Source organism: Gopherus flavomarginatus, chromosome 6 (genome assembly GCF_025201925.1).
Source record: "Gopherus flavomarginatus isolate rGopFla2 chromosome 6, rGopFla2.mat.asm, whole genome shotgun sequence".
In the NCBI taxonomy this organism is placed as follows: Eukaryota; Metazoa; Chordata; order Testudines; family Testudinidae; genus Gopherus; species Gopherus flavomarginatus.
This window is the reverse complement of record NC_066622.1, coordinates 105,151,908-105,173,909: the sequence shown is the minus strand read 5'-3', so window position 1 is coordinate 105,173,909 and position 22,002 is coordinate 105,151,908. Positions and strand designations below refer to the sequence as shown.

Genomic DNA, 22,002 nt, shown 5'->3' with positions numbered 1-22,002 from the left:
GGGTCCACTGTGCACCCCTGACTCTCTCCCCCCATTGCTGCTGCTTGCCACCCCTTCCTCCCCCGCTTGCCAGGAGCCAATCCAAAAAAAAAAAAAGTAGTAACAAGTTACAACAAGCTACAAGCCAAACAAGCAACAAGTTGCAAGCCAAGTAAGTAAAACCCAAGCCCAATTTCTGCGTTTTTCTTGTGGGTTTGGCATGTCTGCCACCTATGTGACTCAACAAACAGGTGTCATAATTACACCAAATCCGTAAGTGCTCTATAGCTTTATGGATGCTTCCCCATCAATTCAAGGATTTCAGTATACAGACGCTGGGTTGCATCAAGACCCCAGGTGAAATCAGAATGGGTCCAGTCAGGAAAATATTTATAGAAGATTAAACTGGTAATTTGAGAGAGTAAGTCCACAGTGTCCTGTGGGCTCGTAGCTGAGTCACGTCCACCATTCCATAATGCAGTTGGCACGGTCATATCTTCTATCTTATAAAATGGAAGGGTGGTCTGTGCAGGAAGAAGGCAATTTAAAATCATATAAATGAAGGTCGGAAGCCTCAGCAACTTTTTATCCAAATGTGTTTGCCAACTGATACTTGTGTATAAACATAGGAGTTGCCATAGTGATCCAGACCAGCGGTCTTTCCAGTCCAGTATCCTGTCTCTGACAGTGGCCTGTGACAAATACTTGTGAGGAAGATGCAAGAAGCCATGCATTGGACATCTATGAAAACCTGCTCACACTAGAAGTTTTGCCCTAACCTCCAATGGTGAAAGTTTGGCCAGTGCCCTGAAGTGAGAAAGTTTAGGTCCCATCCAGTTATTTAATCTTCCCTAAGATAACTGGGGATGTTCGCATCTGATCTTTAACTCCCATTGAGACTCTGGGCCAAAAACAAGAGGCTCCAAAATTCTGATTGAGGCGTCTGTGTAAGTGGCCTGATTTTGGAAAGTGTCCAGCACCCAAGATCCCCCACTGACTTCAATCCGAACAGACCTGAGCAAAATTACAAAAAGGAATAGAAAGAGGGATTGTGATTATGCCCAGTTGGGAAAAAAGGAAACCAAGGCACAAGCAAATTAGATGACTTCCCCAGGGTCACAAAGAACGTCTGTGACAGAGATGGGAGTTGAAGCCAGATCTCCTAATGGCCACTCCCATGCTTTAATGCAAGGTCACCTTTCCTTCTGTGTCTTCCAGCTTCCTTTTCTCTGTAGGCATATGCAGATCCCCAGTGACTCTGTTACGAAGTGCCTAAATAACCTCCAGGTAAGATTTTATTTCCTTACTTCTGATTGATTCTAGGTTCTGAGGAACAACCTTCCTCATTTTTGAAATCCCCCTTTCTAAAGCTTAGTGTCACAGGGCTTGGTTTTGCTAAAATTCTTTTCCCCAGGGTGTTAAACTTAATTCTATTGTGGTCATTATTTCTTACTGGCTCACACACAGTTGTTCCTTGAACCAACCCTTGTGTTTTGGTCAAGATGAAGTAATTGGGACAAATTATAACATGGTTTTACTAAAGGTAGATTGTGCCAAACCAACCTGATCTCCTTCTTTGAGAAGGTGACAGATTTAGACAAAGGAAATGCAGTAGACCTAATTTACCTCGATTTCAGTAAGGCATTTGACACAGTTCCACATAGGGAATTACTAGTCAAATTGGAGAAGATGGGGATCAATATGAAAATTGAAAGGTGGATAAGGAACTGGTTAAAGGGGAGACTACAACGGGTCGTGCTGAAGGGTGAACTGTCAGGCTGGAAGGAGGTTACTAGTGGAGTTCCTCAAGGATCGGTTTTGGGACCAATCTTATTTAACGTTTTTATTACTGATCTTGGCACAAAAAGCGGGAATGTGCTAATAAAGTTTGCGGATAACACGAAGCTGGGGGGTATTGCTAACGCGGAGGAGGACCGGAGGAGGACCGGGATATCATACAGGAAGATCTGGATGACCTTGTAAACTGGAGTAATAGTAATAGGATGAAATTTAACGGTGAAAAGTGCAAGGTCATGCACTTAGGGATTAATAATAAGAATTTTAGATATACATTGGGGACACATCAGTTGGAAGCAACAGAGGAGGAGAAGGACCTTGGAGTATTGGTTGATCACAGGATGACTATGAGCCACCAATGTGATATGGCCGTTAAAAAAGCTAATGCGGTTTCAGGATGCATCAGGCAAGGTATTTCCAGCAAAGAGAACGGTACTAACACCTCCTTATATAAGGCGCTGGTGAGACCTCACCTGGAATATTGTGTGCAGTTCTGGTCTCCCATGTTTAAGAAGGATGAATTCAAACTGGAACAGGTTCAGAGACGGGCTACTAGGATGATCCGAGGAATGAAAAACTTGTCATATGAAAGGAGACTCAAAGAGCTTGGCTTGTTCTTTATAAATATATCAGAGGGATTAATATTAGGGAGGGAGAGGAATTATTTAAGCTTAGTACCAATGTAGACACAAGAACAAATGGATATAAACTGGACACTAGGAAGTTTAGACTTGAAATTAGACGAAGGTTTCTAACCATTAGAGGAGTGAAGTTCTGGAACAGCCTTCCAAGGGGAGTAGTGGGGGCAAAAGACATATCTGGCTTTAAGACTAAGCTTGATAAGTTTATGGAAGGGATGGTATGATGGGATAGCTTAATTTTGGCAATTGATCTTTGATTACCAGCAGATAAGTATGCCCAGTGGTCGGTGATGGGATGTGGGATGGGATGGGATCTGAGTTACTGCAGAGAATTCTTTCCTGAGTGCTGGCTGGTGAGTCTTGCCCACATGCTCAGGGTTTAGCTGATCACCATATTTGGGGTCGGGGAGGAATTTTCCTCCAGGGCAGATTGGCAGAGGCCCTGGAGGTTTTTCACCTTCCTCTGCAGCATGGGGCATAGGTCACTTGCTGGTGGATTCTCTGCAGCTTGAGGTCTTCAAACCACAATTTGAAGACTTCAATAACTCGGACCATAGGTTAGGGGTTTGTTATAGAAGTGGATGGGTAGGGTTCTGTGGCCTGTTTTGTGCAGGAGGGCAGACTAGATGATCACATTGGTCCCTTCTGACCCTAAAGTCTATGAGTCTATGAGTCAAGTAGCCTCTCAGTTGTGTAGCCTATACCACCTGTTCCAAGAAAAGAGGTAATTTAGGGTCTCAGGTATGACAGCTCTGAGCAATAATTAGATTGGAACCTAGGTCTCCAGAGATGAAAAAGCTAATGCACAAACCAACCGTGCCACCTTGATCCCTGCAGGTATGTATCCCGGCTTTAGTTCTCTCCTCATTCTTCTTAGATTTCAAAATTAAAAAGAAAAATCACTTTTCCCTACCTGATTGTATTTATCTTTGTTCTTATAGCCATAGTCAAAATACTTAAATTCTCCAGATTTAGCTACCTAAAAAAGAAAAACAAGGCCATAAAATACAACTGAATTCATTTTTCTGCTTTAAAGTGTCATAAAATGCCCAAACTAAAGAATAACACTAAGATGAAAAGTTCAGAGTTTCTATAAACAAGAATACATAGCTGTGCAACATAAAAGAACAGCTGATTGCATAACATTCTTTAAAATCATTCTCTCCGTTTACTCTTAGGGAATTTTTTCATTTAAAATTATATACTGAAGACTCATAATAGGATACAAAGATTTTTTTTAAAAATGAATACACTCTAAAGGAAGGAACTGCTTAGACTCCACAGTTTCCCAATGTTCCCATCGTATGCAAAATTTACGGATTTCTATCATAGACTGAGAAAAAAAGAAAATCATTCGAACTGAAAAGAAAAGAAGACAGACAGTTGGTGATGGGCAAGATGAGGAAAAAAGTGATATGCTGAATCTAAAGAGATCTTTATACAATTAGAAGCACTAATTTAATTATCTTCTATACGTAAATAATACCTTTAATTACCCATTTTTAGACTAACTAATCTACTCTAGCTAGTTACCCAGGGGGTTGAAAGTGATGTATCGCCAATGGCTAAAATGAATACTAGTAAAGCACAATATCATTATTCTGCTCTGTAGTCCACTTCTCCATTGGCTCAATGCTTCTGTCCTGTGCTTCTCCCATTAGTGCGGAATATTTCTTTTCTAAGAATCTAAAATCACAGAGTTACTGGTATCCCAGAATATTAGTGACCATGATGGTTATGACAGAAAAGGAGAACTTCCCTACTGGAATCAGGGTCCCCATTTAGCAGGACTCCCCTCCTCTTAAGTAACACAATCGTAATCAGTCTGAATTTTCCCACTGACATCCCTGGGAACCAGAATAGGCCTAAGAATGTTGTTGCATCAAACACATCCCAAGTCAGTGCCACACCAGCAGCACATCCAGGTCTAGGAAGAAGACACTGCACTTGTAATTTGTAACTGTTAAATTTATTGCACTTTAGAAACTGCTGGATTGAACCTTGCTCTTGCACTTCTTCACATCGCTTATGCTGAGAAGTGTTCTTTAATCCCCAAAGAAAAGTTTTTTTGGATATTTATATATCTTTAAGTGCATTGCCGTGATCTTGGGTTATAAAGGGTAACGAGTTAGGCCTATTCTGAAGTAGAAGCACGCTTGTCCCTACCTAGAATTGCACATGGAGAGACTGAGATAAACACCCAAGAACTCCTGGGCTCAATGTTCCCTATTCACATGGGGCCAGGATGGACAGGCAAGGTCTTCAGGTATCAGGGTGAAGTGAATGGGGGCAGGGACTCCGTTCAGCTCGGGTACTGCGTATATACAGAAATTCCTCTACTTGGTGGGACAAATCCCCTCTTAAACTTTGCTGAGGTATAGTTTTGAGCTCCAATCCAGTTTAAAAAAAAGTTCATAAACCAATACTAATCTTTAATTATATAAATAGTCCCTTTGAAATCAATAGGACTTAATGCTTTGCTGGACTGGGACCTTTTCGTGAGCTTCTTTGAAGAACTCACTCAATGTGGTCTTGCCTCAGTTGCAAAGATTTCACCTGTAATTATCTGGGCTTCCAGTCCCTTAGGTAAATTCCATGGGGCTGTCCTGACAATTATGAACTTGAGGGGGTGGGGAAATCGGGCAGTTGGACTTAGTGCCACGGGATTTATGTGATTATCTAGCAGAAGAGGGCACTTATTTTGCCACACTTTTCAAGAATATGTTCACAGAATTGAAGAAAAATCTTTCCTCACAAATTATTCACCTTTCATCCTCTTCAAATAAATGTCAATAACATCTGGATGATGTTGACACAGATCAGGAATTCCTTCGTAAAACATACATAGAGGACTAAAGATTGTTATCTGAAGACATTTATAGAAACTCCCATTGGGGATAATATGTATCTTTGTCAGAAAAATGAAAACCTGGAAAGTGTGCCATGTAATACAGTATCTTAAAGGTCCAATATATTGCAGTGCTCAGTCCACAACTTCCCCTGCAGAAGTGCCTTGCAAGATCAGATTGTATGTGACTTGCCTAAAATTAGACAGAAATTCTGTGGAGAACCCAGCTTTCCTGTCTCTCACTTTTAACTACCCATCCAGCACAGTTAACTAAAAAATCATTCATCATATTAGCACTCATTTTTGAGTGTATTAAAACATTGATCCAGGGAGGAATTGAGCATTTGCAACACCTATTTACCTTAGGATCCAGTTCTGAGTCACAGAGGCCAGGAAAAATTGTCTGCTCAGCTCACTGTGAGGTTTTAAAATTTTTTAGTATAGCCTTAGTTCATTTTTCCTCCATCCTTCCTTCTCCTTCATTGACAACATATACCAAAATGGGGATATTTATTACATTGTAGAAACTTTCTGCTCGTGTGATATAAGGCGATCAGCACCCACCTCTCATGAGCACCCTCTTTTCCCTGGCCAATATACCTGCAATCAGTCTTTTTTTGGAGTGGCACCCACCTCTCATGGTTGGATGGGTGTGAGCCTGCTTTTCTTTTTACGTCTTACATCAAGGTGGCCCCTGCTTCTCGCAAGCACATCCCTGCTCCCCTCCAGCCACTGGTTCTCTCAGCTGGTCTTCAGCAGCTCAGCCCTCCAGCTGAGACACCCCCACCTTCCAGGTTATACAGTCCTGAGATCTTATCACTGCTCTGTAGCTCTTAGGCTTCTTCCCTGAGGCACTGCCTTCTTCAGTCACCCAGCCACGGCCCATCTCAGTACCCTCAACTCGTATCCTTTTCAGCAGCCCTCCCTGGACTCAGTCTGCAACCCAGACCAAGGCCCATCTCAGTACCCTCCTCAGGTCTTGTCAGGTTCTGTGCTCAGTCCCCCAGGCTCAGCCAGCCCACACTGACCTTTTCATGGTCCTGCTGCTATTCTAGCCAGCCAGCCAGGCACCCGGTCTTTGGCAGTTTTCCCTGGGTTCAGTTCTGCCTGGTGAGCAATCTGCAGTGAGCTGTCCATGGCTTGCTGCTCATCTAGCCAGTCAGTCAGTCAGTCTAGCTGCCTGGTCCTCCCTCATAAAGCTCCACCCAGCAACTGAAGGCTCTGCTCTGTTTCTTGCCTTTTATCTGGCCCTTCTGGCCCCTTATTGGTCACTTCAGCAGCCCCTCTGATTGGTTGCTCTTCTGCAGCCACTCTACGGTGCCTGGAGGATTTCTCCTACTCTGTTCTGGAACAGAGTGATTCAGGGCCACAAGGCCTCCAACAGGGGATGTCCAGACCTAGTTCACCCTGCCACATATAGAGAATTGTTTCATTTTCTTTGGTTCAACAGAATTCTTCTATTTACCTAGAAATGTATTAACTAAACTAAAAATAAAACAATCAGATAACACCTGATTATTGAGCAGGTTTGAATGACCCGGTTAAAAGTAATACAAAACCTTACTCTCTGGTAGTAAAGGGAGATGAGTATTTCATTGATAAATGGTAATTTTCTCTTAAACAAATTTTGAACTAAAGTGTAAAAGGAAGAATAAAGCCAAATTCTGAAACATCATCCATTAGTGCAGTATATTTATTTTAAAAGCAGACATGGTTAAGCAGTTCTATAAATATATCAGAAACTCTACCTGGCCCCAGTGGATTACATATTTTACAGATGCATAGTCTGGAAAGCTTGTTGCATATACATCTGCCCGGCTCTGCAAGAAAAAAATATTGTTACACAGTACTCATTTTCTAAGTGAAGTAAATATGGACAAAATTCTACTTAAAGTTAACATTCTACTCAGTTAGACCTATCCATGCTCTAGGCCAAAGACATAATTTAAAATAGAGATGGTTTCCACAGTACATCAAATAAACTTTACAAGAAACACAGGGAAAAATGTGAAAATCTAAAAACCATATCCACTCCAAACACAGCCCTGTTTCCATCCCCTTCCCCTTCCCACTGTAAGAAAAGCCTGACAGAACAGTTGGGGCTCATCTCAACTCCAGAAACTAATGCCTGGAAATTAGATTTTAATCAACTGCATTAATTTAGCTCTACAGAAGGCAAATGTAGCAGGAGCTAAGCCCAAATTTTGTAATGGGAATGTCATAACACAATTAGAATATTGGGAATTCACTGGGTTTGGCACATACCTAAGTCAAGCTCTGAGTGAGCCAGAGAACATTTCTGGAGGAAATTACATTACACTTGGTCACACTGCATGGCCTCCACTCAAGCAGATACAAACTGGCTTCTCACCTGTTCTGTCCCCCTCATTGCTCTGCTTTTCTTTTCTTTCCATTTAGCTAATGCCTTCCTGAAGAAATCGTAATTAAAAACTCCCTGAACTAACATGACAATCGATGCCAGGACTTTGTTGTCTCTGCTTGTGTGTTCTATCCTTTTGCTCTCCCTATTGTGTTTTCTTGTCTATTTAGATTGTCAATTTCCTTGTCTATTTAGAGGTCTTCCAGGCAGAGAGGGCCTACTGCCCTCTGTTCAGTAAATAGGACAGTGGGGCCTGAACCTGGCTGGTCCTAGAAACTATCATAATAAGCATGATTCATAGTAATAAACAAAACTTCCACACAAACTCATGTGAATTTAAACCAGCACAACTATCAATCCTAGCCTTCCAAATTATTTTGCAAACCAAGTGTCTTCAAAATTCTTCTCATTGACATAACAATAGCGCCTCCAAGAAAGGGATGAGCACTGACTTTTCAAATATTTGCAGAAAGATAAAAATGAAATATTTATGAGTTGGAGTTAAAAAAATGTGCTTTAGAAGCAAGGATAGGAAACAGATGAGCCAAATTTAAAGGCCACAGTTAGTTCTAGACTCTGTTGTGCACTGCCCAGAAAATTCACCTTCTATAGGATGCTCACTGTGACAAAGAAGAAATTCTTCAAATTCTACAACAGCCTAAAGACCTAGTTATCTTATTGCAGGGACTGTTTCTACAGCACCCAACACTGTGGGACTACAATCCCGACTGAGGGTTTGGGGCGTTAATATATGCATTGTTGTTTATGATGATGATGGTGGTATGTTGCACAAACACTGTGAAACTCAGAAACTGGCTTATGCCAATCAATTAATTAGCATTGTTACTATACGTACCACATTTAAGTTTTTCTCATTAAATGCACTGAAAATTGAAAAAAGAGCCTGACTGCAAAGTCAATCTATTAGTGCAGTTCCGCACACCTTGATAGTAAGTGATTTCAGTCTTGCACTTAACAGACAGAATTCTTTCTTGCCGAATACAATCTGAGAAAATATAAAGATGTTGTTCACCACGACTCTTAAATGCATTTTTATTATTGTTCTTTTATTACACCTTATGTGTAGGTAAGTGTCTCAGAAAGACTGAGGTAAAGAGTTAAATTTGCTGGAATGTTCACGACTTTTGCAGGGCCAAGAATCCTTGCCCTACAATTAGTGAATGACAGATGCACTCCAGTAGTAGTAAAATGTCACAGCCTCTCCTCCTTTGTTCACCCAAGGAAAGGGATCACCATTCTTGGCTGAGCTGTGACAATCTCTTCATTTTCTCCTACTTTTCCTTCACAAAACACATGCAACCCTTGGAAAGAGAGACCATAGGTGAACTCATAGAAGCCAATGGAATCCAAGGAATCTGATGAGGCATCACAGTGGCTCAGGCCCAGGGAAAAGAACACCAAGCATCATCTTGCTCACTGATGATGATAAAGACATGGAGGACCCAGAAGTACAACTCTCAGAAGGGACATGAGTGGCTCAGATGGAGGCAGAGATTATGGACCTGAAATGAAGTATTTTATTTTGATTTTCATAACAGAAAACTTATCCAAAATGATCTTTCCTTGTAGAATATTTTTATTTCAATGTAAACTATTTCCAAATGGGAAAAGATAATAGATTTTTTTTTCAACCAGCTGTACTACAATGTCTTTGTCTTGGCTACAATTTTAGATGGTATTAATTAAATTCATCTAGATAATTTCATCTAACATCACACCTTTTAATCCTGGCCTAGATGAGAGCTCTCTGTTTAGACTCAATAAGTCATTTGGGGTCTCACCTATGAACTATTCATTGAAGTCAGACTACTCACATAAGTAAAGAGCTGTCGGATCTGAGAGCCAAAATTTATTTCTTTAAATCTTTAAAGTGAGGATCAAACTTCTGAAAAAATATTTGCACGTTGCTGTATAAATTCTAAGGAGAGCTCAGGAATTGCTGACTGTCAACACTTATTTTTGGGGGGAGTATCTCTTCCTTCTTTCCTCAAACTTTACAGTCCTTAAAAGAACATGCTACTCCTCATGACTGACTCTTTGTGCTAAATTGCAGCTTTTCAGGCTTTTGGATGCTTGTCAGAGAAAAGCTTTTAGGCTTAATGTTTCCAGAAAAATCAAATTTTAGGCATGCAAAAACCAAGTGGAATAATTTGGTGAAAACCTTTTTAGTTTACACACACACACATGTACATGCACAAAAAAACCCAGTTTCCTCTAGCCCTAGTTTCAATACGTTTATCACACTATTGGTACATGGTAAACTGGTTTCCATACACAACGTTTTGCATTGCTGCATGGGAAATGTACATATAACACTCCTCTGTGCATCCAGGCCACACATTCTAAATTTCCATTTATAACTTTTTCATATAACTACATTTATTCATGAGAATAATGAAATATGGAGGATTCTACATACCCTTAATATTTCAGTAGGAAAAAATGACAGTTGTGTCAAAGGGGCTTTGCAGGAGCCAAGGCAAAAAATATTTTGATATTTTGAGCCAGTTGAGGCATGGCTGAAAATGCAATCAAAGCTGAGAAAGCAAAAGAGTTTAATTATAGCACTCTTAGAAACAAGTCACAACAAACAACAACCCAGTATAAACAGGCAGAACTGCATTTGTACAGATACTCTGTTTGATTAAGGTAGGATTTCCATTAGTCTGGGTTTTCCCAGACATAACCTCTTTGTGATCCTCCACCCTCTGTCTGGGCAGAGTTTTCAAATAAGAGGAAATCTCTGGGATTTTTGCAGAGCAGACCTTGCAGCTTGTAAAAAGCAGTCTCCACACCCCAAGTGGTCCCTCCCCTGCATCCACAGCTGCTGGATCGCACCCACCCAGGGCATAGCTCCAAGCCCTGGGGAGGGGGAGAGGCCCCCAGGGAAGTGTTTAATGATGGGCTGGCTCTGTGTCCCAGGCCTGTGCCAGCTGCCCTGTGACAGGAAGCTACACTGCACCCCACCTTGCGAGCAAGGCTGCAGGTACCCCCTCCAGCAATCCCCTCTCAGTACATGCACCCCCCTCACCCCCCCCGGTACCTCGTCAAGCACCCTGCAACTGTACCATCCCCACCAACTCCCCCTCTCTCACTCTCCTCCCATTCAGCAGTGTCCTCTTTTTGTGAAAATGAAATATGGTAAATCTAGATAAAGGTAAATGTTAACCTCAAACCTCAGTGTATACTTTGTTCATAAAAAAAAATCAGAGCTGATGCAGAAAGAAAATTGAAGATCATTCAGGGTAAACACAAGTTAAGATCTGTGCCATTAGCTGGAGCTACTGGTATCTGATAAATTAACGACAATCTTTGCTAACTATAGGGAATCTTTTCTCCATGTCTGCCTCAGAATATGCTGGACAAAAGCAATTTCCACAGTGTACACTTTGGAGGACTCTTGGATTTCTCTCCCACTTTGCCAATTTTTTTTAAATAAAATGAAAACAAAAAAACAGTTAATAATGTGTTCCCTCCCTGTTTATAAGGCTGTTTCAGGTAGAATAGTGGAAAGAAGGTTTGATATAACATGAGGATCCCAAGAACAAACTCAGAATTTAACAACAAGAGGAGGAGAACAGCCTTAACATGACTATCATTTGTATATCCACCAGTTCCAGTTCTGAGATCTATAATCTCAATTCCATCCATCTGCTCTTCTGCCCACTCATCTCCCTACTCAAAATTTTGGTCTCCCCTCTATCTCCTTCCAAAGATTATGCTCTCTCATTCTGCACAACTGAATGGAAGTAGAGAGCAGAGATGTACCCATTTTGACTAATCTCTTGTTATAAATGTATGTGAATAATATTCACAGTGCCATAATAGTCCCAATCAAACCTTAACTATGAAATAGAGACAAAAAGACAAAATACATTTAATCATCATCTTCTGAACGTACCTATGGTACAGCCCTGAAAATACCCAATGTAATACAGGTTCTGTTGTCCATTTTTCTGCAGAATGAAATCTATCAATGCTGGAAGGTCATACATAGCCATTTCATGAAAACTGCAACACAAAAAGAGAAAGTTACTTGCATTACTGAGTTGTAATTCTTGATCCTATGCAGCATTTAATAGCAATTAGTGAACCACAAATCTGTCCATTAATAAAAGTAAAGTAGTTTTGGATGTGAATTGTTTCTTTATATGTTTGTTTTGTGTTTATTTTGTTCTGGGTTGTTAATTAAGAGAAAAATGAGTTTTTTATTATTTAGTTGTACAGCTCCAAGCACAGTGGGGCCTGTGATCTTGGTTGGGCCTAACAAACTTAGCATAAATAAATAATAAGATCCACATTGACATACTTGTCATACATGTATTAGTGCATGTGTGAAGTATGATTTTTAAACACCAACTTAGCTAAAATCATTTTTTCACTGGATGGTGAAAATATGCCTCTGTGAACTAGGGTCTATGACCTTGCCAAGCATGAAGTTCTAACACCTCCCTCTGAAGTACTAGAGTTGTTAAAAAGGTTTCAGAAGTTAATTTATAACGGCTAAAGTGTTGTTTTTCACTGTATTCATTTTCCAAAGCATCTGAACTCTTTTTCTCAAATGCTCAACAGCAACATTTACTCCCAAGTGAAAAACAAACATGCAAACCTTTTATGTCAAAAGGCAAACATGAAAGTGATAAATTGCTGGCACATCCTTATAAAGAAAAGCTTGTTCCCATAGGCATCTTTTACCTGCTCTGCTTATAATAAATTAAAATATAAAATGTCAGCTTCAGTAGTTTCTCTCCAGTTCAGCCTACCTGAAATCCCAAAATTCCTCTTGGTCAATTGAAAGATTCTGGTGTTTTCTAGACCACGTGTTCCCTCTGCTGTTTCCTGTTCAAACATCATAGCCTGCATCTGCTAGTATGAATCCCAGGCTGTTATTGGGCAAATTGGTAACCCAGTTGCTACCGTCTAAAAGAAGGCCATGCAGCAGTAACACAGCGAGCTTTGGGCCTGGAAAATAACAAAATGGAATATTTTATAAAAACAGAACTTCTGCAATGTGGTACTGATAGCAGAGGAATCCTTCAGACTATAATTTTCCTCCTAGCCTTCAGTTTGAATAAGCAAAAGTCACTTTATCCCTGAAAGCTGTAGGTCACATGCAATTGGATGTTGTGGGTCACATGACCTCTGCAAGTAGAATAATGTATGGCCAAGAAGGTGGTAAACAACGACTGACAGATACCAATCACAAAAGTGGTGAATAATGATTAGAAGCTGCAGATCAGATGGTATTTCTCAGCTAAGCATGCCCAGTAGAATGTAGGCTAAAGGGTCACAAACTGCTGAGCATGTACAGTTCAAAAATAGGGGAAAGGTCAGATAAGTAGGCCAGATCTGGAGCATGGACAGTAAGATCAGATGAGGTAATCTTATCTCTGTGGTAAACAATGCTAGTGAGCATGTGTAGAATGAGGTAATGCAGGGGCTGGCAACCTTTCAGAAGTGGTGTGCCGAATCGTCATTTCTTCCCCCTAATTTAAGTTTTTGTGTGCCGGTAATACTTTTTAACATTTTTAGAAGGTCTCATTCTATAAGTCTATAATATATAATTAAACTATTGTTGTATGTAAAGTAAATAAGGTTTTTTAAATGTTTAAAAAGCTTCATTTAAAATTAAATTAAAATGCAGAGCCCCCCAGACCGGTGGCCAGGACCTGGGCAGTGTGAGTGCCACTGAAAATCAGCTCGCATGCCGCCTTCGGCACCCGTGCCATAAGTTGCCTGCCCCTGAGGTAATGCTTGGTAGTGAGCATGCAAAGTAAGGATCAGATAGCTGACAGGACAGTGTAAAAGACAGAAATCAGTCAGGAGGAGAGGTCCTGAAAAGAGGAAAAGAATGAAGCAGATGTACCTAGCAAAAAGCTGCAAAGAGTTCAAGAAGAAAGTGAAGCTGACTGACCAGAGCTAACCAAGTAGCAGCTAGAGCAAACAGTGCAGTGGAATGAATGGATAGCGGTAGTTTGCTAGTTTTAATTATAGTATAGCATAGGTATAGTATAGTGTAGTTCTCGCATGCACCACTTTTTTTCCCACAGGACCTCATTCAGTGCACAGGATGGACAATATTCATTTTTCCCCATTCTCCTCACTCAACATGTGGCCCTAGGACTTATTTACTGTACACTATCCAAATCTTGCACTGAGTACAGAATGATTCAGAATTTACTCATTTTCTAGAGGCTTTTCTAGGGGGTTCACCACTGTAGTCTCTAAGTGTACCACAAATATTCGTAGATTCATAGATTCATAGACTCTAGGACTGGAAGGGACCTTGAGAGGTCATCGAGTCCAGTCCCCTGCCCTCATGGCAGGACCAAATACTGTCTAGATATCCCTGATAGACATTTATTTAACCTACTCTTAAATATTTCCAGAGATGGAGATTCCACAACCTCCCTAGGTAATTTATTCCAGTGTTTAACTACCCTGACAGTTAGGAACTTTTTCCTAATGTCCAACCTAAATCTCCCTTGCTGCAGTTTAAGCCTATTGCTTCTTGTTCTATCATTAGAGGCTAAGGTGAACAAGTTTTCTCCCTCTTCATGATGACACCCTTTTAGATACCTGAAAACTGCTATCATGTCCCCTTCTCAGTCTTCTCTTTTCCAAACTAAATAAACCCAGTTCTTTCAGCCTTCCTTCATAGGTCATGTTCTCAAGACCTTTAATCATTCTTGTTGCTCTTCTCTGGACCCTCTCCAATTTCTCCACATCTTTCTTGAAATGCAGTGACCAGAACTGGACACAATAGTCCCGTTGAGGCCTAACCAGCGCAGAGTAGAGTGGAAGAATGACTTCTCGTGTCTTGTTTACAACACACTTATTAATGCATCCCAGAATCACGTTTGCTTTTTTTGCAACAGTATCACACTGTTGACTCATATTTAGCTTGTGGTCCACTATGACCCCTAGATCTCTTTCTGCCATACTTCTTCCTAGACAGTCTCTTCCCATTCTGTATGTGTGAAACTGATTGTTCCTTCCTAAGTGGAGCACTTTGCATTTATCTTTATTGAACTTCATCCAGTTTACCACAGACCATTTCTTCAATTTGTCCAGATCATTTTGAATTTTGACCCTGGCCTCCAAAGCAATTGCAATCCCTCCCATTTTGGTATCGTCTGCAAACTTAATAAGCGTACTTTCTATGCCAACATTTGAGTCGTTGAGGAAGATATTGAACAGAGCCGGTCCCAAAACAGACCACTGTGGAACCCCACTTGTTATACCTTTCCAGCAGGATTGGGAGCCATTAATAACTACTCTCTGAGTACGGTTATCCAGCCAGTTATGCACCCACCTTATAGTAGCCCCATCTAAATTGTATTTGCCTAGTTTATCGATAAGGATATCATGCAAGACTGTATCAAATGCCTTACTAAAGTCTAGGTATATCACATCCACCACTTCTCCCTTATCCACAAGGCTCGTTATCCTATCAAAGAAAGCTGTCAGATTGGTTTGACACGATTTGTTCTTTACAAATCCATGCTGGCTATTCCCTATCACCTTACCACCTTCCAAGTGTTTGCAGATGATTTCCTTAATTACTTGCTCTATTATCTTCCCTGGCACAGAAGTTAAACTAACTGGTCTGTAGTTTCCTGGGTTGTTTTTATGTCCCTTTTTATAGATGGGCACTATATTTGCCCTTTTCCAGTCTTCTGGAATCTATCCCGTCCCCTATGACTTTCCAAAGATAATAGCTAGAGGCTCAGATACCTCCTGTATTAACTCCTTGAGTATTCTAGGATGCATTTCATCAGGCCCTGATATTGCAGCATTTATCTTCGCAACTCCCCATAACTATTATCTCCAGTTTACAGATGAGGAACAGAGGCACAAAGAGGATAAGAGTGCTCAAAAGTGTTCACTAATTTTGGCTGCCCCACCGATTTTACTGTGTAGTTAGAATCATATTACTAATGATTTACATATTCAATGCATGGTTAAATAATCCTCACAATACCCTTGTGAGATAGGTGGATAAATATCAGGGATAAATATAATTTGGAATTTCTGTCCTGCAGGAAATTCTGAGTTTTTAATTTGGTTGAGTTCCAAATATGAACTAAAAGTCAAAATTTGGAAATTCTCACAAAATGAAATATTCAGAAATACTGCATAAAGTCATTGTAACAGTGTGGCACCCACCTCTCATAAGGGCCCCCTTCTGGTCAGGTGTGTCTGCAGTCTTTAAGCAATCTCAGCCTTAGTATCCAGCCATACCCCTAGGACTTCCTCCCTGAAAGCCATAGCCCTAGGGCTTCCTCCCTCTCTGGACCCAGCTCTCCAGCTGGGCCACTAAGTAGTTCAGCTCCGCTTCTGGGAGCATATTCCTGTCCAATTGCATACCACTTCTCCAATGGCCTGTGGGGCCGGGAGAGGACAGGCTCACCCACTACTCCAGCTCTCAACCCTGGGACTTTAAGGATAGCAGCCATGTGCTGTCCTATCCCATAATGAAAGTGCTTTAGATTCCCCAGATTACTTCCCCACTGCCCCGCCTTCACCAATGCTTCACCATTACATCAAAGCTCTTCTAAGTTTAGGCCCAGCAGCCAGCCAGGAACACGTTCTCGTTCCCCTAGTCTCTGTCAGCATTGAGCTGTTCATGGTGCTGCAGGTGCCTTTGATCAGCCAGGAGCACTAGCTGAGCTCGTCTAGCTCCAGCAAGGAAATCACTGTCTCTGGCTTTGCAACACTTTTTGTACTAGCCTGCAGCCCTCTAATTGGCCCTTTGCAGTCTCTCTAGACTGCTCAGAGGACTTAGCTCCACTGCTCTTTTACTGAGACTGGTGTGGAAGGACTCTGAGGCCTCCAGCAGGGGGCCTCTGGGCCTAGACCACCCTGTTACAGTCATATAAAATATATAATACAAATATTTAGTTTATATAAGTTCAAAACATTTCAACATTTACATTTATTATAAAAATCAAAATTAAGGAAGTTAAAAGGAAATGCTTTGACTTTATTGGAATGAAGCTGACACATTCCTTTGGATTGTTTCATCTGTGTTCAATCAGTATTTCCTGATAGAAAACAGATCCATCAGATCCCCCACCCACGCCCCAGTTCTAAGAAATTGGATTGAGAAAGCAAAGTAATTTCTTAACTTTACACAATGCAGATCCAGGAATACAACTGGAGACCTCTTGATTCCCAATGCTCTGCTTATTCCTGCAGGCCACACTGTCTTACTGCCAGAGTTGCTGAGCATCAACATTTCTCTCTGATCCTAGTTCCATTCATCAAGGTCTAGGTATCTCAAATTAGGCATCCAGAAAATGAAAACACAGTTGCCACATGTGAAAATTATGGTCTAATTGTCTTTCCTGCAATCACATAGTAATATTTGTCTGTGGTGTAACCAGGGATAGAAAATAGCTCTTCTGGACAGTACACAACTGCCTTACTTATTTGAGTACACAATCCAGAATTGTCCAGTATTTTTATTTCAATCTTTCTAGATCTCCACAACATAAGTATGAGTAGTGCTATGCCCAGAATGTACATCCCAGCAACAGCAATGTGTACAGAATAATTTTGGACCCTTCTCGGTTTACATCGTAAGTTTAAAAATTACTCCAACATTGGGCTAATCATTAGGGCTCAGTCCTGGGCTCTGGACACAGAGAAATTCCTGCAGTAAATTCCTCTTCTTAGATTTGGCCATTTCCATTGCTGAGAGGATTTACCTTGAAATAGATGATGTTTCCCAGAGCATTTAACTTGCTGAGAAACAAGAACTTACAGTTCATAATCAAGCTTAAACAAACATGGACTTCTTTATCATTGTGTTCTCCATTGTCTGTCTCTCACAAGGAAAAGTTCCAACTCCCAGAGGATATGGGAGAGATCACAACTGCTTACCAAGAGCTCTTCAGTGAGCATTTCTTCTCAGGAATAAACCATTTTCCCAGTATGATGAATAGGAAAGTTTTACATCACATCAAGGGACTGATTCATTCTCCACTGGAGAAGGGGGTGAGAATGCAACCTCCCTGAACCAACAGGACTGGCTTGGCTATTAGTGCATTTACTTTAAGCATGAAAAGGCAGGGTTTCACTTAGAAAAACTGTTTTAATAGGTAACTGGGGTCCCTAGGAGTCCCGCCAGAGCAGGCTGCCACCAAGATGAGAAGAACTAGCACATTCCCAGAAAGCCCTGTCTATACCCACTTCCTTCCATGGCACCTTCTAGGCAGATCTTCCACCAGCATCTCCCAGGGCTGAAACAAGACCCAAGAACTTCTTAGTCTCTCTGAAAGGAGCCATACCTGTGTCCCTAGGATTTCCTTTGCCATGAGGAATTCTGTTCATGCTAAGGTAATAGCCATCGGCTGTCAGGACTTCATACTCCTCACTCAGGTATCCTCTGTACAGGATCTTCTCACTCTACAGAATGAAAACAAAAGGTTTTGCCTACATTTGTTTATTTACGTCCTTTTAATCCATTATCTCATGCAGGTATGAAGGAAATCAACGAATCAGTTATTTTGGTTTCATTTCCATAAGCTCCTGCTCTTTCCTGATTTGTTCAAGAGATGTCAAGCAAGGCCTGAATGTTGCAAGGGTTAGTCTTCTGCCACCACTTATCCATATATTAAATTCAGAGATGAAGTGTTAGTGAGAATAAACATTCAGACGTGTATTAGTGGAAGCAGCTTTTAGTGGAAGAATAAGAAATGTGAACTATAAATTGAAAATAAGGAAATATTTAACTTTCGAGTCTAATCAAAAGAGGGAATAAGTTTGGTGAGTGGAAATAAGTCTGGGTTCCAATGTTTCACTTTTTCAGACAACAAATACTGCAATCCAATGCAATTAAAATTAGACTGTCAGGTCTCTGATGAATCCTGAGAACAGCTGTCTTTAGTAACTCTAGCAATAAGAAGCAGAGAAGGCAGCTGACCCCTGAAAGCTTTTATCAAACCTACCAAAGTAAAGGCTTCCTTGGGCATCAGTTTAAAGAAACCGAAAAGATCTAAGTGTACATGAATCAATGTATGACACACATTGCCCAGCTGTCCTGAAGGGAATAAGCAAAATGAGGCACTAGGAAGGCTGAACCCTTCCCTCTACCACTTCCTACAGCCCCGAGCAGCAGCTGTCTGCTATCCATTCTGACATGTAAACCATATAGTTCAAATATAATAATGTAACTTAATTACTTATAAAAATTATCCATCCAAACCATTTGGTGAATAGTTGGTCTAATTAATACAGGATCAGGAACACCGTGTGAGGGATTCACAAGGGCAAACGAGTTCTGAATTCATTAGAAAATGTATTTCTCATAAATAATGTAACCAGCTCTCTTTTTACACACGTCTAGTGTACTAAGTCCTGAGACTACAGAAGGTCCAAAATGCAGAATGGTGTGGTGCAGGTTGGGAGCCAAGAAACAGGAATGCCTCATAACTGGACTCTTTAGCATCCTCAATCGTGAGAAGTTGAGTTCTGTGAAACTCCCCACCTTCAATACAACATTCCTCTCTCCCAGGAAATGCAAAAGGGTGTTTGTAGGCAGAGCCTTTCTATTTATCCAACCAAAGGCCAGCAATAATCAACTAACATTTGTAAAGTAAAATTAACTGTGCTTGACCGGGGAGGGAAAGGGACCAACTTTGATTCTGATCCTGCAGGTAGCCGAGCCCTGCACCTCAGATGATCAGGCACTTTATGAGTTATTTTATATATGATTGACAGACATTTTGTATGAACTAAGAGATGAAAAAGTACTAGCTCATGATCAATGATGAGGTGAATGTGAATTTCTGATACATTGGGGTGCCAGATTAGATCCTTAAACAGGAAAATTCTTTTTATAGGAGAGAGTGTTTTAGCACTTACTGTCTTGCTCATACTGATAAATCAGTCATTTAAAAGTCTTAACAGTATGGGGGCCAAGCTCTGGGCCCCCGGAAGGGGTTGGCCTTGGGTGGAAGGGGAGGGGCTGGTGGTCAGCCTCCCACAGCCAGCACTTCCCAGCCTGTGCTGCCCGGGGCTTTGGTGGCAATTTAAAGGACCTCGGTCTTCGGCTGCTGCCGCAGTAGCAGCTGCAAGCCCTGGGCCCTTTTAAATCACCAGGCCCCAAGACAGCTGCCCCTTTTACCCCCACTCTCAGCAGTCCGGGGGGTGGTGCAAAAGGGGAAGCAACGTTAAAGCTCTACCACAGCAGTGCTCTAAGGACCCAACCAGCAGGGCCGCCAACAGGGGGAGCAAAAGGGGCAGCGATGTTAAAGCCTTGTTGGCTGTGTACAGGCCCGTACCGGTGGCCATTTCTTACCAGTATGTTGTACTGGCCTGTTACTTCAATTTCACTTGAAACCAACCAACGGTTCCATTTATATTGGTTGATCCAATAGCAGCATTTAATACAAACAGAAAAGGGATGGAGCTTATTCATGCATGCACCCGTTCAACACATTCATACCCTCATGCACCCACACACTCCTGCAGGCAGAGAGTTACCAGAAAGCTGAGAAGTTGAAGCATAGTAGATCTGGTGTGCCCGCCTGCAGTCACAGATCTGGGCCAACAAGCAGGTCAAGAAGAAGAAGGGCTTGGGAGCGTTCTTTCTTCCTTTTATTGGAACTGGGCAGCTCCTATTACGAACAATGAGTTTTCCTTCTGGGTCTGTCACAGAGAAGCATTCCCAGATCTTGTTTCTTTCATGCATACCAGATTCTTCTTTTCTTTACAGCACCCCATGATTGCCTTCTCACAGCAAATTACATCAGACATACCTGGTTCGGGGCTCTTTTCTCCTTGAAATTCCTCTCTTCCCAGTCCCATATACACTCCTTTGTTCACACTACCTTATCGCCCACACACACTCCCTTGTTTTCACACTTCGCTGATTGCGTGATGGAATATTGCAGAGCTTGGAGGTTATAAAAGTGGTAACTGAAAAGGTTACAAAGTTTGCAAAAAAAAGTTAGAAAGCTATGCAAACAATGACTAAAAGTTACAAAAGTTTGCAAATGGTTACAGAACTTAATGATAATACTAGCAATGACTGAAAAGTTACCAGTCTTACAATTGCATGCTACTTGATTGAGCAGAGGCTTTACACAACATGGCCCACTTTCACCCCACTGATCATCCAAAAAGGAGTCCCAGAACCCACCTTTTAAAGAATTTTTTTGTCAAACTTCCATGATATAAAAGCATCCCTGATTAGTTAATACTATTATACAATATCAAGTTTGTTTTTAATCAGCAGCATTACAAATAATCAAGTGGTGTCACTTTGATAGTGAAATCTCTATTTACTCTCTGCCAATTCAGTTCTTATACCAGTGGGAGAAAGGCTCCGAAGGGAAGAATGTTCTCCTTTATGTTTGCTGTATTTTTAATCACACTGGACCAGATTTAGAGCAATGGTGAAACTCCACACACCACAGATGAGTTTAGTGTAATTGAAACCAGACCCAATAGACAGTACCCCTCATTACCATTGCTCTAGTCAAGACAGATTAGATTGGACCCTTCTGGAAAAATGGATTATGAAAGTCATTGCTAGAGACCTGGGAGGGATTTGTTTAAAGGACAAATCTGTTAGTATAGAAATTATAAACAAAAAACATAAATAACAGTGAACGCATTCCGTTATTTCCAAACTTTCTCCAATAAGAAACTTACAATATTCATAAATGCTTCAGGATTCCCATGTCCTATTCTTATGAGTTCTGAATCTGCAGTTGCTTGTGTCAGATATGTCACCAGAATGAATAGCCACATCTTGGCCCTGTGGAAAATAATTTATCAATCAATAGTTTTGGTAGGAACGCATTCATAAAAATAAACAAGCCAAAACATAGAATGAAGAGATTAAAGAATATATAGTTAAGTTAAAAGTAGGGCTGTCAATTAATCGCAGGTAACTCACATGATTAACTCAAAAAATTAATTGTGATTAATTTTTTTAATCACGATTAATTGCACTGTTAAATCACAAAATACCAATTGAAATTTATTAAACATTTTTGGAGGTTTTCTATATTTTCAAATATATCAATCAATTACAACATAGACTTCAAAGTATACAGGGCTTACTTTATATTATTTTTTTTTACAAATATTTGCACTGTAAAAATGATGAACAAAATCACAGACTCATAGAATATCAGGGTTGGAAGGGACCTCAGGAGGTCATCTAGTCCTACCCCCTGCTCAAAGCAGGACCAATCCCCAACTAAATCATCCCAGTCAGGGCTTTGTCAAGCCTAACCTTAAAAACCTCTAAGGAAGGAGATTCCACCACCTCCCTAGGTAACCCTTTCCAGTGCTTCACCACCCTCCTAGTGAAAAAG

At 40.9% G+C, this 22,002-nt stretch overlaps 1 pseudogene; it reads right to left on the bottom strand.

Moving 5' to 3' along the window:
- Positions 1 to 269: 269 nt before the first annotated feature.
- LOC127054076 (lipase member M-like) lies at positions 270 to 21,445 on the bottom strand (annotated as a pseudogene).
- Positions 21,446 to 22,002: the final 557 nt, after the last annotated feature.